This window comes from Pogona vitticeps, chromosome 1, assembly GCF_051106095.1.
Source record: "Pogona vitticeps strain Pit_001003342236 chromosome 1, PviZW2.1, whole genome shotgun sequence".
NCBI classification, from domain to species: domain Eukaryota; kingdom Metazoa; phylum Chordata; class Lepidosauria; order Squamata; family Agamidae; genus Pogona; species Pogona vitticeps.
Window position 1 is genome coordinate 138083621 of NC_135783.1, and position 15020 is coordinate 138098640.

General features: G+C 40.8%; 1 long non-coding RNA gene across 1 annotated transcript; it reads right to left on the minus strand.

The window, feature by feature from the left end:
* Positions 1–9631: 9631 nt before the first annotated feature.
* On the minus strand, positions 9632–14512 carry LOC144587497 (uncharacterized). Its single transcript, XR_013542652.1, has 2 exons — positions 14076–14512; positions 9632–13543 (listed from the first exon to the last, which is right to left on the minus strand). It is a non-coding gene; the product is annotated as an uncharacterized LOC144587497 (long non-coding RNA).
* Between the last annotated feature and the right edge of the window lie 508 nt (positions 14513–15020).

A 15020-nucleotide genomic window follows, 5' to 3' on the forward strand; every position in this document is an offset into this window, starting at 1 on the left:
TTTTGAGTCGGTATCTATCTCCTACTCAAGATCTTTGGGGGGAACTCAGTATCAGCAGCTTCTTGCATAGGACAAACCTTTTATGTGCCCAAACAATCTGCTATTCAATTAGCACCCAGATCTCTGTGAAACATAATAGGGTTGTGTCTCATTTAACTCATATCACTTATAAATTGCAGTATGTATTTTCACTCTTAGTGACACTGTTGGTGACTCCCATTACATTGAACGTCAGGATGGGGTGTATCCGTTTTAACTGACACAATAGTATGGCTAAGCAATGCAAAGAATATTTCCATGTACACACTTCTGGGAGATTAATTTTCACATTCAAAATTCTGAATGTGGTACAAGGAAGTCGGAAAAACTGCCCTGACATTACAACTTTGACTGATGTTCAAATTAAGTGGCTATTTGGTGTGCAGGCATGATATAAATTGGGAAGCTAACACTGGCTGTCAATGAGATATATGCCTTTTATTCAGGAAAACATCAATAAAATATAGTCTTCTGTCCCTTTAGTCCTTTTAAATGTTAGCATTTGTAAAAACGAGACTTTCCAGCTCATTAAATTGCAGCTTGCAGGGCAATCCACCAAACTAGTTAATCTCTATAAAGGGTTGTTCTGTTTCAGCTTTTTCTCACAGGCCTTTACGGTATCAATGTCAAACACAGAGTTAGATTTTTCACTGTAAGCGAGCTGCACCAGTTTGTAGTGGCAAATGTCTCTGACAATGTAGAAAGAAGAAGAAGAAGAAGAAGAAGAAGAAGAAGAAGAAGAAGAAGAAGAAGAAGAAGAAGAAGAAGAAGAAGAAGAAGAAGAAGAAGAAGAAGAAGAAGAAGAAGAAGAAGAAAGCAGGAAACCAAATGCTAAAATATACACTGGTGTTTTAGAAACCATAAAGGGACTGGACTGCTACATTTGGCAGATGAAGGAAGAAATGGGAGGCTGAACTACAGAGATTCCCTATAAATCCCAACAACTAAAAAAAAGAATGTGCTGCTTCATTTCCTTCTCTTTTCTGGCTTGCATTATGACTCTAGAAGTGTGAACTGCAAGGTTATGCTGCAGTATACCCACCCCCATCCCATATAAAGACTTAATAAGCCACTTCAGTCCTTCCCCTTCTAGGCTAAATAGAAGGTGGTTACTGCCAGCCCCAAGCCTAAGTATTTCACATGCAGGGAGACCTCTCATTTTTAGGAAGTGGAAAAATGAAAGGGACACTCCTGCCCATGTTCCGTATTGGGAAACATCCCTGTAAAAAGTGGAGGGATAGGTTTAAAACAATGCACACTGACTTGTAGTACTCTAGCTGAGCCAGGATACATACCCTAAGCAGTGAAAGGATTGAACAGTATATCAGTTCCTATCATGAACTTGACTCTTTTTGGTTTTTGTGTTGTCAATGTTGTGACCCTCAAAAGGTCCTACGTCTCTGGGCCAAACCAGATGGCTTGTTTGTTTGTTTGTTTGTTTAACTTATATGCCACCCACTCTACCCAAAGGTCTCTGGGCGGCTTACAACAACTAAAATTGAATTGAAATACAATAAAAGATAAAATAATTAAAATACAATTAAAATTGCCATCAGGACCCACAGTTGATGTTATTTCAATTAAAAGCCTTCTGGAACAGGAAGGTTTTGACCTGGCACTGAAATGTCATCAATGTTGGCGCCAGACGAATCTCAGTCGGGAGGGCATTCCATAGTCTGGGGGCAGCTGCCGAAAAGGTCCTTTGTCTACAAGCCATCCCTCTTACCTCCATGAGGGACGGCTCTTTCAAAAGGGCCTCCCTGGCTAGATCTTAACTGCCGGGTAGGCTCATATGGAAGGAGGCGGTCTTTCAGGTATCTAGCGGCCCCACCGCTCACCAGCTGCGCAGCTCGATTCTGGACTAGTTGCAGTCACCAGACCGTCTTCAAAGGCAGCCCCACGTAGAGCGCATTGCAATAATCTATATGAGATAGACAGCATGTGGTCAGAATAGTGGTTCCCAACCTTGGGTCCCCAGATGTTCTTGGACTAAAATCCCAAGAAGCCTACACCACTACCTGTGCTGACCAGGATTTCTGGGAATTTTAGTGTAATAACATCAGGAGACCCAAGGTTTGGAACCACTGGGTTAGGAGCTGAAATTTTCTGAGAATTTCAGTGATGCAATTCCAAGTTTCATGCCTGAGCAATTAAATTTACAAATGAACCCAGTGTTTACATCCCAATAACATATATACTCATTCCAGCCTGCCCTGGAAGTGTATAGTCTCTTGTCAAGCTATATTTTTTGTGCATGTGCCTAAGATGTTTGAAGGTCTATGGCTACAAAGTTATGTATTTCTTTTATTTTCGTGTGACATCCATATGAGGTAAATACCTGAGTTTAGACAGGAATGGGCAGAACTCTTTATTTTTAAAATTCTGTCTCACCCTCACAACGTGTTCGTTTAAAAATATGGTGTACCCCATTTCCACCTTAATCTGCTGAAAAATAAAATATAACAATAACTACATTTTTTAAAAAAAATAACATTTCATATGCGTTTTCATGTTTCTAACTGTCTTGAAATACATATTTACAGTTTATTTGAACTGAGGACTGCTTTTCAGCAACAAAGTAAGAAAGCCATCAAATGGGTATGTGATAGCCCTTTTCAGGTGTTCAGGATAGGGTTAATTCGAACATATTCCAACATTAAGGACTGCAGCCAGGGCCATCACTAGAGTAGGACAACCACGACTTTGACTTGGCGATCAAATTTAGAGGGCACACCCAGAATTGGCCCAGCAGCTTGTTCTACCATAATAGAAAAACACCATGGTAGACGGAGCCTCCAGGGTTCAGTGGAACAAATATCTGTCCGGCTACTACAGAAAGTCAGCTTATTAATATATATAATATGCTAAACAAAATAGGCATAGGTGTAGATACATTAAGACAGAAAAAGATGTAGACCCACATACATGTTTATATACACATAAACACGCTTTCAATTTGTTTTTGTTGTGTAGCTCCGACAGTGTTGCTCATCTTGTGGAGGGGGGGGTCCCAGCAAAAGTTTATTCGGGGTGCATTTTGCACTGCCTGCCCTGGGTGCCAGTGTTTACATTAAAAATGGCCAGCTATGACTCTGAATGAAGCCCTACCCCTTCCTCATTGCTCTCTTCAGATTGAGAGTGGCAGTGATGTGGACACCACCCTCTAGATGGTCAGCCTCTCCACTCTGATTTCCCAGGGTTTGGAACTGTGTGGAGAGTCTCCATCTGTGGCAGCAGTTTTCCTTTTCAGAGTTTTGGTCTCCCCGTGAAAGACAGTGAGGATGGTGGTGAGCAGGGCTAGCATCCTCAAACATCCACACCTCTGAATAGCTCTGAATGATATCATATTGTTCCTGATGGTGTGCATCAGGTCAGTTTATACGAGTTTTACATATATGAATTACACAGATTAAATTCTTTGTTCACCACCGGACAGAACTCACAATTGTGAGCATGGATAGAATGCAACACATTCTCACCCCTGAACTGGGAAGAGTCCATTGGGCAGTGACCTCTCTTCCTGCCTCCGGGACTGACCCGCACAAAGCCAGCCTGCCTGTCTATATCCCAATGGCGGGGCCATATAGATTGGCTGTCTCTCATCACTCTGCATTACTTCACTTTACCTTTTGACTGTACCATGGAAACAGACAGATTGTTCTTTTAAAAAAGAGGATGCTGTGGATTGTAAGGGGAAAAGAACAACAAACAACCCTGCACTTGTTGAAAGCTATTGAAGTTGCCATCTTAAGTAAGCCCACTGAAGTAAACTGCCACAACTTAAACAAAGACATCTTGCTTCCGAGGTCAGAAGTTCAGCTTCACGGCTCTTTAGAGGTAGGTCTGCTGGTAGTGATAGTTTCGCTAAGTGCTGCCATGAGGGTAGAGAAGAAAGTACAATGCTCGGTAGGCTGGAACTGTTCTGAACAAAAATGCAATGTCCTTCTCCCCCCCCACACACCTTTTTTTTATAAATGTTCTGACAGTGACTCTGGCTGCCCTGTACAGCAAAGCTCTATACCATGCTGCCTACTATCTCCATTTCTCAGTTCCTGGAATTGAGAAATCAAGTGCTTCTGAACATCTTCACGCTTTAGTTTCTCATGAATAATGAAACTGGGCTCTATAGCCAGAACGCCTTTTGTTCTCCGTGGGCACAATGGTGCGGATCTTTGCTCCACGGCATGCCTAACCTGACTGTAATAGGGGAAAAAGAAAACCGTAGAGGAGCTCCACAATCTTCCACGATCCCATCACTGCTGCCATGGTAAAAGATAGGGCAGAAAGTAACCAGGTCCTGGGAAGAGGGAAAGATATTGCACCTTTTCTATTCCTTCCTTCCTTCCTTCCTTCCTTCCTTCCTTCCTTCCTTCCTTCCTTCCTTCCTTCCTTCCTTCCTTCCTTCCTTCCTTCCTTCCTTCCTACCTACCTACCTACCTACCTACCTACCTACCTACCTACCTACCTACCTACCTACCTACCAAGGTGTTGCAGGACCTTGCGCTGGGCACAGTGGACTAGCAACAATGGGGCCATCTGTGCAAAAATGATGGGACGTTATAGAAGCCAAAGAAGAGATGGGATTCCTGGCTGCAGGGCTCGCAGTACTTCATATCTCTGTAGGATCTCACTCAGAGCCTCAGAACCAATCAAAGAACAGAGAATGTGGGGTCAAATCCAATCTGTCCATCAGAAGGAAGGTTCTGGCCGTATTGTGAACAGAGCCACTCATTCTCACGGTTAAGAAGCTCCCTGATCTGTACATTAAAAAAAAAAACCTTTTAAGCATAGAGATAAGGCTTGTAATAATGACAAATCAAAAATCTCAATGCCTAAAAAGAGTTTGAAAATAAAAAAGATTCCCATGAAATGTGATATAAACAAGATCAACCATAACAAATTAGAACATTTGCCTAAAATCCAGTGGTGTCCTTCTGATGGACTCCTCTGCTCCTGCCACAATTGCTATTTCTTCCTCCTGCAAACCCCCCCCCCACACACACACACACAAGCAAGCAAGCAGCCTTACTCAAGAAGGGTGTGAAACCTCTAGAGCAGTTTGTTTTGTTCCCCCTAAGTCCAAGATGTTCTTAGTCCAAGAACATCTGGCGACCTAACGTTGGAAACCACTGAGCTAAATAGGGCTGCAGGAGGAGAAAGAGAGGAAAGAAATTCCTGGTTCTGGTGTTGTTGGATGGCAAAATATAGTGGTGGATCTTGGCCCATACTACAGCTTATCTAAGAGATCCTCATTCTACTGACTAAAGAAGGGGTACAATGTTAAAGACTCAGCTCGTCTTAGTCATGCAGTGAAGGTACCCAGCAGAAGGCTCTTAAAAGCCTTCTTAACAGATGGGAAGGGAGGATGTAGAGGGGAGCCAGTCACAAGCCCTTGTTGACTTGAGCCAATATATTTTAAAAATGCACACATGTTCCAAATTTCTTTACTACGGGGAATGAATCACACAAGAAAAGTCTAGGTAACAAAATATACAAGCAATCAGGTAGCAGTCCAGTGGGTGCATGACCCTAAAGATAAATTATTCATTCTTTGGACTTCTCAGAGGTGAACTTGATGTCCTTCAAAAAATATAAACACCAGATGTCTGCTGAGAATTTCATATTCTTCAGCTGTATGGAGAAACCCTACAGCTACACAGCACACGAACTGTCCAGCTGGGTAAGATCATTTGAATTAAGATCAGGCACACAGCAGGGTGGGCTCTGCCAGGGCAAGCTGCCTAGGCTAATAACAGCAGAATACTCTCTAAGGGGATATGGGCTTTGTAGTTTCCCATTGGTAAGCTATTCTGCCGAGAGCTCTCAATTGGCCTCAGATGAGCCACATGTGTGAATGCCTCCACAGCAAAACCAATTGCAATGCAGATGCGGCAATAGCATACAAAGCGGAGGGTGAACTGAGAGGTAATCACCACGTTCAAACAATACAAGAACAAGGCTTTTGTGTTTCGCCTCTCATATTTTGCCTGTCTCTCAGAATGCCTTCTTCCCACCTGTGAAAGAACAACAGATGCCATCTTGAGGTGGGAGGAGAGACTAATTGCCACAAAGGGCCAAGTGTATTGTATAAGGCTTCAGTTACACTACCCATGAGGTCATCAGGCCATTGACAGAGCTGGGTGAAAGTCACACAAGCAAGTATTCAAAAGATAGCTTCTATTTAGGGTGTGGGTGTTTTCCTGGCACCAGCTGCCAGTGCAGATGGATCTACATTCACAAATTCTTCTTTGACCTGAGGTTAGAAGGTTTCCTTTAAAACAACATCAGCAACCCAGTTCACGTCCCCCTCAAGTCATAAGTTACCACTGTACAGAGCATTTCTAAAATCTAACACTCTACACAGCAAAAAGAAAGAAGCACTGCAGTTTGTTAAAGTACAATCACATCCTAATACCATAAGACTTTATTTACTGGACAAAGGACTTTATTATAAGTCCTTTGACATAAATATAGGAGCTAATTTTCACAAGTTATGGCCAGCCTCCTTTACTGCAAAGTGGCCTATTTCTGAAAATGAGCATAGTGTTCATTATTGTAGATTGTGTTCTGCAGAATTCTTTCTGGACTGGGGCATGGAGAATAACATGTATTGTTTAATCTGTATAAGGCAAACGAACATTATCATTTTTATTTATTTGTTTATAGGGTTATATATTTATTTACTTACTTATTTAATTAAAATGTTTGGATACTGTCCAGCTGCCAATGCCCTTGGAGTTCTTCACAATTTTTAAATGATGATAGTTTGTGCTGCATCATAGTACTGCACAATTCTGGTTTATATTGGTGTAGTTCCCCTCACTATAGCAATACTCAGTTTTGCTTCATTTCTCTTTGTGAGTCACATCAGACTACTCTTTGCAACAGGAAGCAGCATATAAATTTAAGAAATTAAATTTAAAAATAACCAGCAATGGATAGAGTTGGGCATCTTTTTCTCCAGGTCCTGTAGCATTAGGAATTGTATCTCAGCCTCAGCAAAAATAACATGGTTGGATATAGCAGCAAAAAGAAATAAGATCAACTTCTTGGAAAAAATTAAAACAACCTACAGACATGGCAAATTATGCACCTAAGAAAGACAACAGGACTAGCAAAAGACAGGGTTTGAGGGACCTTATGCTCATGAGAACATGTAAAAAAATCAAAATGGAGTTTGTACTGGAATGTAGGGCATCGCCTTGAACAGCCACACTGAATTTCATCATGGTGTCTTAATGTCGAAGGGAGATATTGCAATTTGTGGTCTATTGCATCTCCCTGGTCTCCTTAAAAATGCCTTGGGAAAGAATTAGAGTTGAGGAGGTAGTGTTGTAGTCACTCTGTCAATGCAGTAGTCATTTTTTGTATGGTACAAGTACTAGTGGAATGACTAACACAACTAACACAAGTCAAAGCAGGCTCTTAATGAGCTAGGCAATGCTTGCAGAAATGACTAATGTGTTCAGTAGTATAAAAAGGAATCAAAATATTTCATCTGGTGCACTTGTAAGGATGACTATGGAGTTTGCACAAAGACATAAATGGAGATTTCACAAGCAGGAGAAGCTTTGTGCTTAGAGATGGGCACAAATCCAGTTTGTCGGATCATGCTGGATCATTGTACTGGCACCACAGGTGCTGCATGATCCCATCCTCCACTCCCTCGGCTGGATTCCCCCACTCACCAGTTAGCACATGGTTTGCTCCTACTCCGCTTCAGTCATTTCACCAGTCATGGCTGGGGCATGGACCTCCCTTCTCTGCCTCCTCCATCAGCTGCCCACTCAGATGAAGAAGCAGGGCAGGGATTGTTGCAGCACTTCCTTTGAATGGGCAGCTGCTGGGGGTGGTAGAGGAGGGAAATCCATGCTGCTGCCACGACTGGTGAAATGACTGAAGAGAAGGAGCAGAGAGCATGCCGGCTGGTGAGTGGGGGAATCAAGCTGGGGTGGAGTAGGGTATGGGATTGCATAGTGCCTGTGGTGCTGGTATGACGATCCAGCACAGTCCGATGATCCGGATTTGTGCCCATCTCTATTCATGCTAGCAAAGTACTGAGTACAACCTGTGTAGCAGATGTTAGGTCAGGAACCCATGACGTTTTTTCAGTAAAGCTTAAAACCCCAGGTTGTTATCTTTAGAACAAATAACATATAGATTGATACTATGGTGTAAAGAAAATCATCTCACACTTAACATCAAAAAAACTAAAGAACTCATAATTGATTTTAGGAGGAAGAGAAATGTACATTTACCACTGTACATAAACGGTGAGGAAGTGGAGAGAGTTGGTAGTTTTAAATTTCTGGGTACTTACATCTCAGAGGACCTCTCATGGACTATAAATGCCGACATGTTAATGAAGAAGGCACAGAAGAGGCTGTATTTCCTGAGAATGCTCGGCAAGTTAAATTTATCTCAGCATTTACTTCTGTCATACCATCGTAGCACCATTGAGAGTGTCCTAACCTATGGCATTCTGGCATGGTTTGGGAGTAGCTCTGTAGCGGACAAAAAAGCTCTACAGAGAACCATTAAAATTGCCCAGAATATCATCGGGCTCCAGCTACCAACCCTGGATGACATCTTCACATCCCGCTGTCTGAGGAAGTCACACAGCATCCTGAGAGACTCTTCCCATCCTGCTTATAACTTTTTTGAACTGTTACCGTCTGGCAGAAGATATAGAACAATTAAGACTCGGACCACACGTTTTCTAAATAGTTTTTATCCTAGAGCTATAATTGCAATTAATAATGAGCTTAAAGACCACCAGTAGTGAATAATTAGTTGGACTGTGTTACTTGGCCTGAGGTGTAGATGTTTGTATTTTTAGTGGGGGACTTCTAGTGGGTGGGGAGTGTTTGGGGAATGTTATGTGTGTGCATGTGTCTGGTCTCTGGGTGTCTGTGAATTTCGTTGTATGGTATACTGTGTATATACTTACAATGACAATAAATTTTATTATTATTATTATTATTATTATTATTATTATTATTATTATTATTATTATTATTATTATTATTATTATTATTATTATTATTATTATTATTATTATTATTATTATTATTATTATTATTATTATTATTTTTCTATGATGGCCAGTACCTGAGCTAATGTCCCTAACAGAGATTTCTTCAGACAACAATCAGGAAATCATGCCAAAATCTGGCCTGTCATTTTAACAATTTGACAAGGAACATAAAACAATTTTTGAAGTCTTAAATCTAAATTTGAACTACTCTGAAATAAGAACTCCTCCCCCATACAGTTTCCATGTTAATAAAATCATATTCCATCAAATTCAGGGTTGACCTATATGGCTTGCTGTTTTCTCCGTATCAATTACCACAAACCACACTTGGTAATGAAGCAAATGATGTAATATTAATATCCAATTACTTTTTGTTAAATAGAATGGATTATAAGTAGAACAGTGTAAAGCAGAATATCTCGGTTGTATCCCTCATGGGAAGCAGAACTCATACAGAATGGATACTGCTAGTGGAACAGATTGTTAAGGGAGTGTGCGTCTGTGACTTTATCTTGTCTCTCGCAGAGTAAAGAGCAGATAAACGCACACAACAGCTTCTTCTTTTCAGCAGTGTATTTACAAAATATATACAGGATATACATACATACAGCACTTCAGTATTCAGTATTCAAACCGGCAGCATGACATGCAGACATCAGTACACAGGAGAAGAGAATGACTGTACAGAGTTCATTTCTTAAATACAATTCTGGCATCAGTCTGGTCCAATCCCGTCTAAGGTGACTTCATGCACACAGGTGTGGCAATCTTCATATTGCAGAGAAATTGCATCAGCCAGGGATGAAGGAAAGACGTCATCTCAATCTTGTTCTGCACACACACATATTATGTTCAGGCTATATAAAAATTATATACCTTAACACTCCTCCTAATTTTTAAATTGCCTGAACCCATTACACATTCCCAATGCATCTATACACTTTTCATGCTTTTGAGCACACAACGGTTTAGTCAAAATGTCTGCAATATTTTCTTCAGTCTTACAATATTCTAATTCAATTAGTTTTCCTTTTACAGCTTCCCTTACGTTATGATATTTAATATCAACATGTTTGCTCCTGTTTTTTACTCTATCTGTTTTGGCCATTTGTATACAAGTGGTATTATCTTCCATTACTTTTATTGCATTATCTGTTTTACACTTTAAGTCTTTTGTTAATTGTTTATACCAAATTAATTCAGAGCATAAATCTGACAAGGCAGCAAACTCTGCTTCAGAAGTTGAGATTGCTACAGAATTTTGCTTTCGTGATTTCCAACCAACTATATTACTTCCAAATTTTATGACAAATCCAGTCATAGATTTTCTGTCTTTTTCATCGTTGGCCCAGTCACTATCCACATAAGCTGACAGTTTTAAATTTTTTGATGGTTGCAAAGTTAGATGATAATTATATGTTCCCTTTAGGTATCTAAAAATCCTTTTTAATCCTTGCCAGTGTTTTTCACTAGGTTTTTCTATATATCTACTGAGTATGTTTACTGACGCCGCTATGTCCGGGCGCGTCCAGTTCGCTAGATACATTAGGCTCCCTATTGCTGAGTGATATAAATCTTTATTTTCAAAATCTTTACTTATTTCATCTTCCTTTTGAAAATCCACTGTCATGGGAGTACTCACATTCTTGCACTCTCCCATACAATATTTTTCTAACATTTGTTTTATTTTGTGTTCTTGACTTAATTCAAGTCCATGTTCTGTTTTCTTTATTTGTACACCCAGATAATTTTGTATTGGCCCTAGATTTTTAAATTTGAATTCCTTTTTTAATTGTTTTTCAAACAACTCTACTTGGCTCTGATCTTTTGCTACAAAACATAGGTCATCAACATACGCCAGAAGAATATTTAAATCATTCCCAACTTTCTTGGTATATAAACAAGGGTCTGCTAGACCGTTCTTGTAACCTAGTTTCATCAAAACTTGGTGTAAACAATCATTCCAATTTTTAGCAGATTGTTTCAAACCATAAATTGCCTTGTTTAGCCTGTACACTAGTTCTGGTTTAGTACCCTCAAAACCTGGTGCTTTTGCCATATATAACTCTTCCTTTAAGTCTGCGTTTAAGTATGCAGTTGTTATATCGTAGTGGTAAATTACATAATTTTTACTGACAGCAAAGGCAAGCGTTGTTCTCAATGTTTCAGATCTAACTGTCGGGGAAAATATCTCATCATAATGTATAAACCTTTTCTGTGTAAAACCTTGTGCAACCAACCTTGCTTTATATCTGTAGTTTCCGTCATTTTGCAATTTTCTTTTGAACACCCACTTACTACCTATTACCTTATGCTCTGGTGGTAGTTTGGTTTCAGTGAACACGTGATGTTCCTTCATGGAATTCATCTCCTCCTCCATGGCCTCTAACCACTTATTCTTCTCATAATCAGGAAGCTTCAAAACATCTTTATAATTTCTGGGCTCAATATAAACATTACACACTGTAATACCATTCACTCCAAATCTATTGGGTGGCACACCCTTATTTGCCCTCTGGGACCTCCTGGGACCATGTGAATTTGTGTGTGTTTCTATCTGACTACTAGTATGTGCTTCCTCCTCTTCATGTCCTTCCTCATCACTACCTTCTTTTTCTTCTTCTTCTTCTTCATCTGTAGTAGCTCCTCCTTCTTCATCATCAGCACAGGACTCCATGCCTTGCTTAAGTGTTCCTGTCTGTCTTAATTGACTTTTTCTTTCGTGTAGGGGGATGTATAACTGTGAGTTTGCATGTACTTGGTCCCAGTTTTCCCCTTCATTAAAACTGGCTGACCTAGAGATTATCATACTTCTATCCCCATCAAAAAACCGGTATGCCTTTGAATTGGGTTCATACCCTACAAATGTCATTTTTCTTGTTTTATTTTTACCTTTTCTTCTGAGTTGTTTCGGGATATGCACCCAAGCCGTGCATCCAAACACCCTCAAATATTTTAAACATGGTTTCTTACCGTATAACAAGAAATATGGTGTGTCATCTATCGAGGAAGAATAAATTCTGTTAACCAAAAGTTAGAGGTTAGTATCGCTTCACTCCACAGACCGTGACGCAACCCAGAGTCTGCCAACAATGCATTTTTCATCTCTTGTAACACTCTGTTGCGTCTCTCAGCAACACCATTCTGAAATGGGCTATATGGGCTCGTTTTTCTATGTCTAATTCCCAGACTTTCTAACCATCTTTGAAACCTAGTGTTTGTAAACTCCGTACCTCTATCCGTTTGCAACTGCGCCACCTTGTGGTTAAATCTCCTCTCTACTGAAAATAACCATTTTCTAAATGTATCAAATACTTCTGTTTTAGATCTTAGTGTATAACAATAAGAAAACCTTGTAAAATCATCCACTAGAACCATTGCATATTTCGCTCCTCCTAATGATGGAGGAAATGGTCCCATTAAATCTGCATGAACTAATTCAAATGGCCTGGTTGTGACTCTGTCACTTTTCTTCCCTTTTGGGGCCACATTTGTCTTGCTACTTTTACAGACATTACAGTCCAAGTAATTTTTGCATTCCTTTATGTTTACATCCCTGGCAAAATGTTCCATTTTCTGTAATGATCTAAAATTTACATGACCCAGCCTCCTATGCAGTAAATGTATACAGTTATCATGTTGTGGTTTGTTTGTATGTATCACATGTGCACTTTCATGTGTCTGGCTCTTTAACATGTACAGATTATTTTCTTGCTTCACTTTTGCAACTATTTTACCATTTTTCTTAATTATACACTCCTGTTTCTCAAAAGTGACAGTGAACCCTTGCTCAGCCAACGCTGATACACTTATTATATTAAACGACAATTCAGGAGCGTAAAATACCCCACTTATCTCAGTATTCAACGAAGGAATGTAAACAGTTCCTTGTCCTTCAACGGCCGTCTCTTGTGAATTTGCCATCATCACACTTCTGAGGCTGGTTTCATCTAAAAGACAAAAGAGATCCCTATTATTAGTCAAATGCATTACAGCCCCCGAGTCAATGAGCCACTCAGTGGGGTGGCTGCCGGGAATCTTGTCCCTCGTTCCTCTGGTAACCAAGGAGACCGGCCTCATGTCGTTTCTTTGTTGAAACCGTTTGGAGACCTTCTTCCTGCCTTCTTTGTTGCTTGGAGGACTTCCGCTTTTGTCACAGTTCCGTTGCAGGTGATTGGTGGATCCGCAGAGGAAACAGGCTTTCGTCATCATCACCCTTCCTCTTTGTTCTCCGTCCGCCCGCCTCCTGGGCACGCTGCCATCAGCGTATCTCTGTCTCTCGTGGTCAGCGCGCACGTGGCTTGCCTTTTTGTTCAGCATTCTCTGTTTTAAATGCTGTTCCTCCTGGAGAATTCTGTTTGTCACATATTCTTCTGAAAGCTCTGTTTCTGGCATGCTTTCCAAACTTGTTACTAGCATGGAGTAATCGTCATTCAGAGAACTTAGCAAAATATAAACGCGCTGTTCCTGAGGGAAGACAACATTCATTAATTGCAGTTGATTAAACATGTCCTTCATATTTTTTAAGTGTTCCGAAGCGCATTCATCCTGTTTCATCCTGCATTGGAACAACCTCCTGGTAAGAGAAATCTTTGTGCCTGTCGTCTCCCTCTGATAAATGCCTTTTAGTTTATCCCAGACTGCTTTTGCTGTTGTCAGTCCTTGAATGTGGGTCAGAAGCGAATCTTCAATGGCCAAAATGATCGTGGCTAGAGCTCTCTCATGCTCTGCCTCTTCCTCCTCACTGGGCTGCACTGGGGGGGCTGTAACGTAGCGAAACAGACCCTCCTTTCTCAACAACATCTCCGCTTTAATTGCCCACGTTCTATAATTATTTTCATTCAGTCTATTTATGGCCAGGCCACCTATATTTCCTCCCGTGCTGTATGCCATCCTTGCAGCTCTCTGTATCCTTCCCTTCCCCGGGTTTACAGACGAACTGGTTTCACTATCACTGCTGCTTAGGCTCTCCTCCTCTTTCATTTACTTATTTACTCACGTTTGCAGCGCAGCGGAACGTTGCTGGGCCCATAACCTCTGTTAAGGGAGTGTGCGTCTGTGACTTTATCTTGTCTCTCGCAGAGTAAAGAGCAGATAAACGCACACAACAGCTTCTTCTTTTCAGCAGTGTATTTACAAAATATATACAGGATATACATACATACAGCACTTCAGTATTCAGTATTCAAACCGGCAGCATGACATGCAGACATCAGTACACAGGAGAAGAGAATGACTGTACAGAGTTCATTTCTTAAATACAATTCTGGCATCAGTCTGGTCCAATCCCGTCTAAGGTGACTTCATGCACACAGGTGTGGCAATCTTCATATTGCAGAGAAATTGCATCAGCCAGGGATGAAGGAAAGACGTCATCTCAATCTTGTTCTGCACACACACATATTATGTTCAGGCTATATAAAAATTATATACCTTAACACAGATCATAACTCCTTCACAACTCTTCCCTTTGTGCCTTCAAATCCATTCTAGGTGGTCTGGAGATCTTCCCAACCAGATTTTGGGATGTGCAGGTGACTGGGGGGGGGCAAGTAGAGCAAAGGTGAATTCCCATTTTGCAGGCAGGACTCTACATGGCAGTGATTTAACCCTTTGTGAGGAAGGAATAGAAGTGAAACACAGCTGGTGTGTGTCAGGATCGGGTTGCCTAGCAACATAGAAATCCCTTATGGAAAGCTGTCCTGTGACTGCAACTATCTGAAACCAGGAGAAGGAAGAGGTTCTCTGTTAAAGATCCTGGGAAAGAGCTGCCAGTTAGAGAAAACAATACTGAGCTGTAGACACAAACAGTCCAAAGAGATAAGGCCTTTGTCTGTGTGGGAAAGATAGTGTTGGAGTCAGCAATAGATTTTCATAAGGAGAGAGAAACATTCCTTAACTGTTGTCCTCACATGGATCACTTCTTCACACCTTCATGAGATTT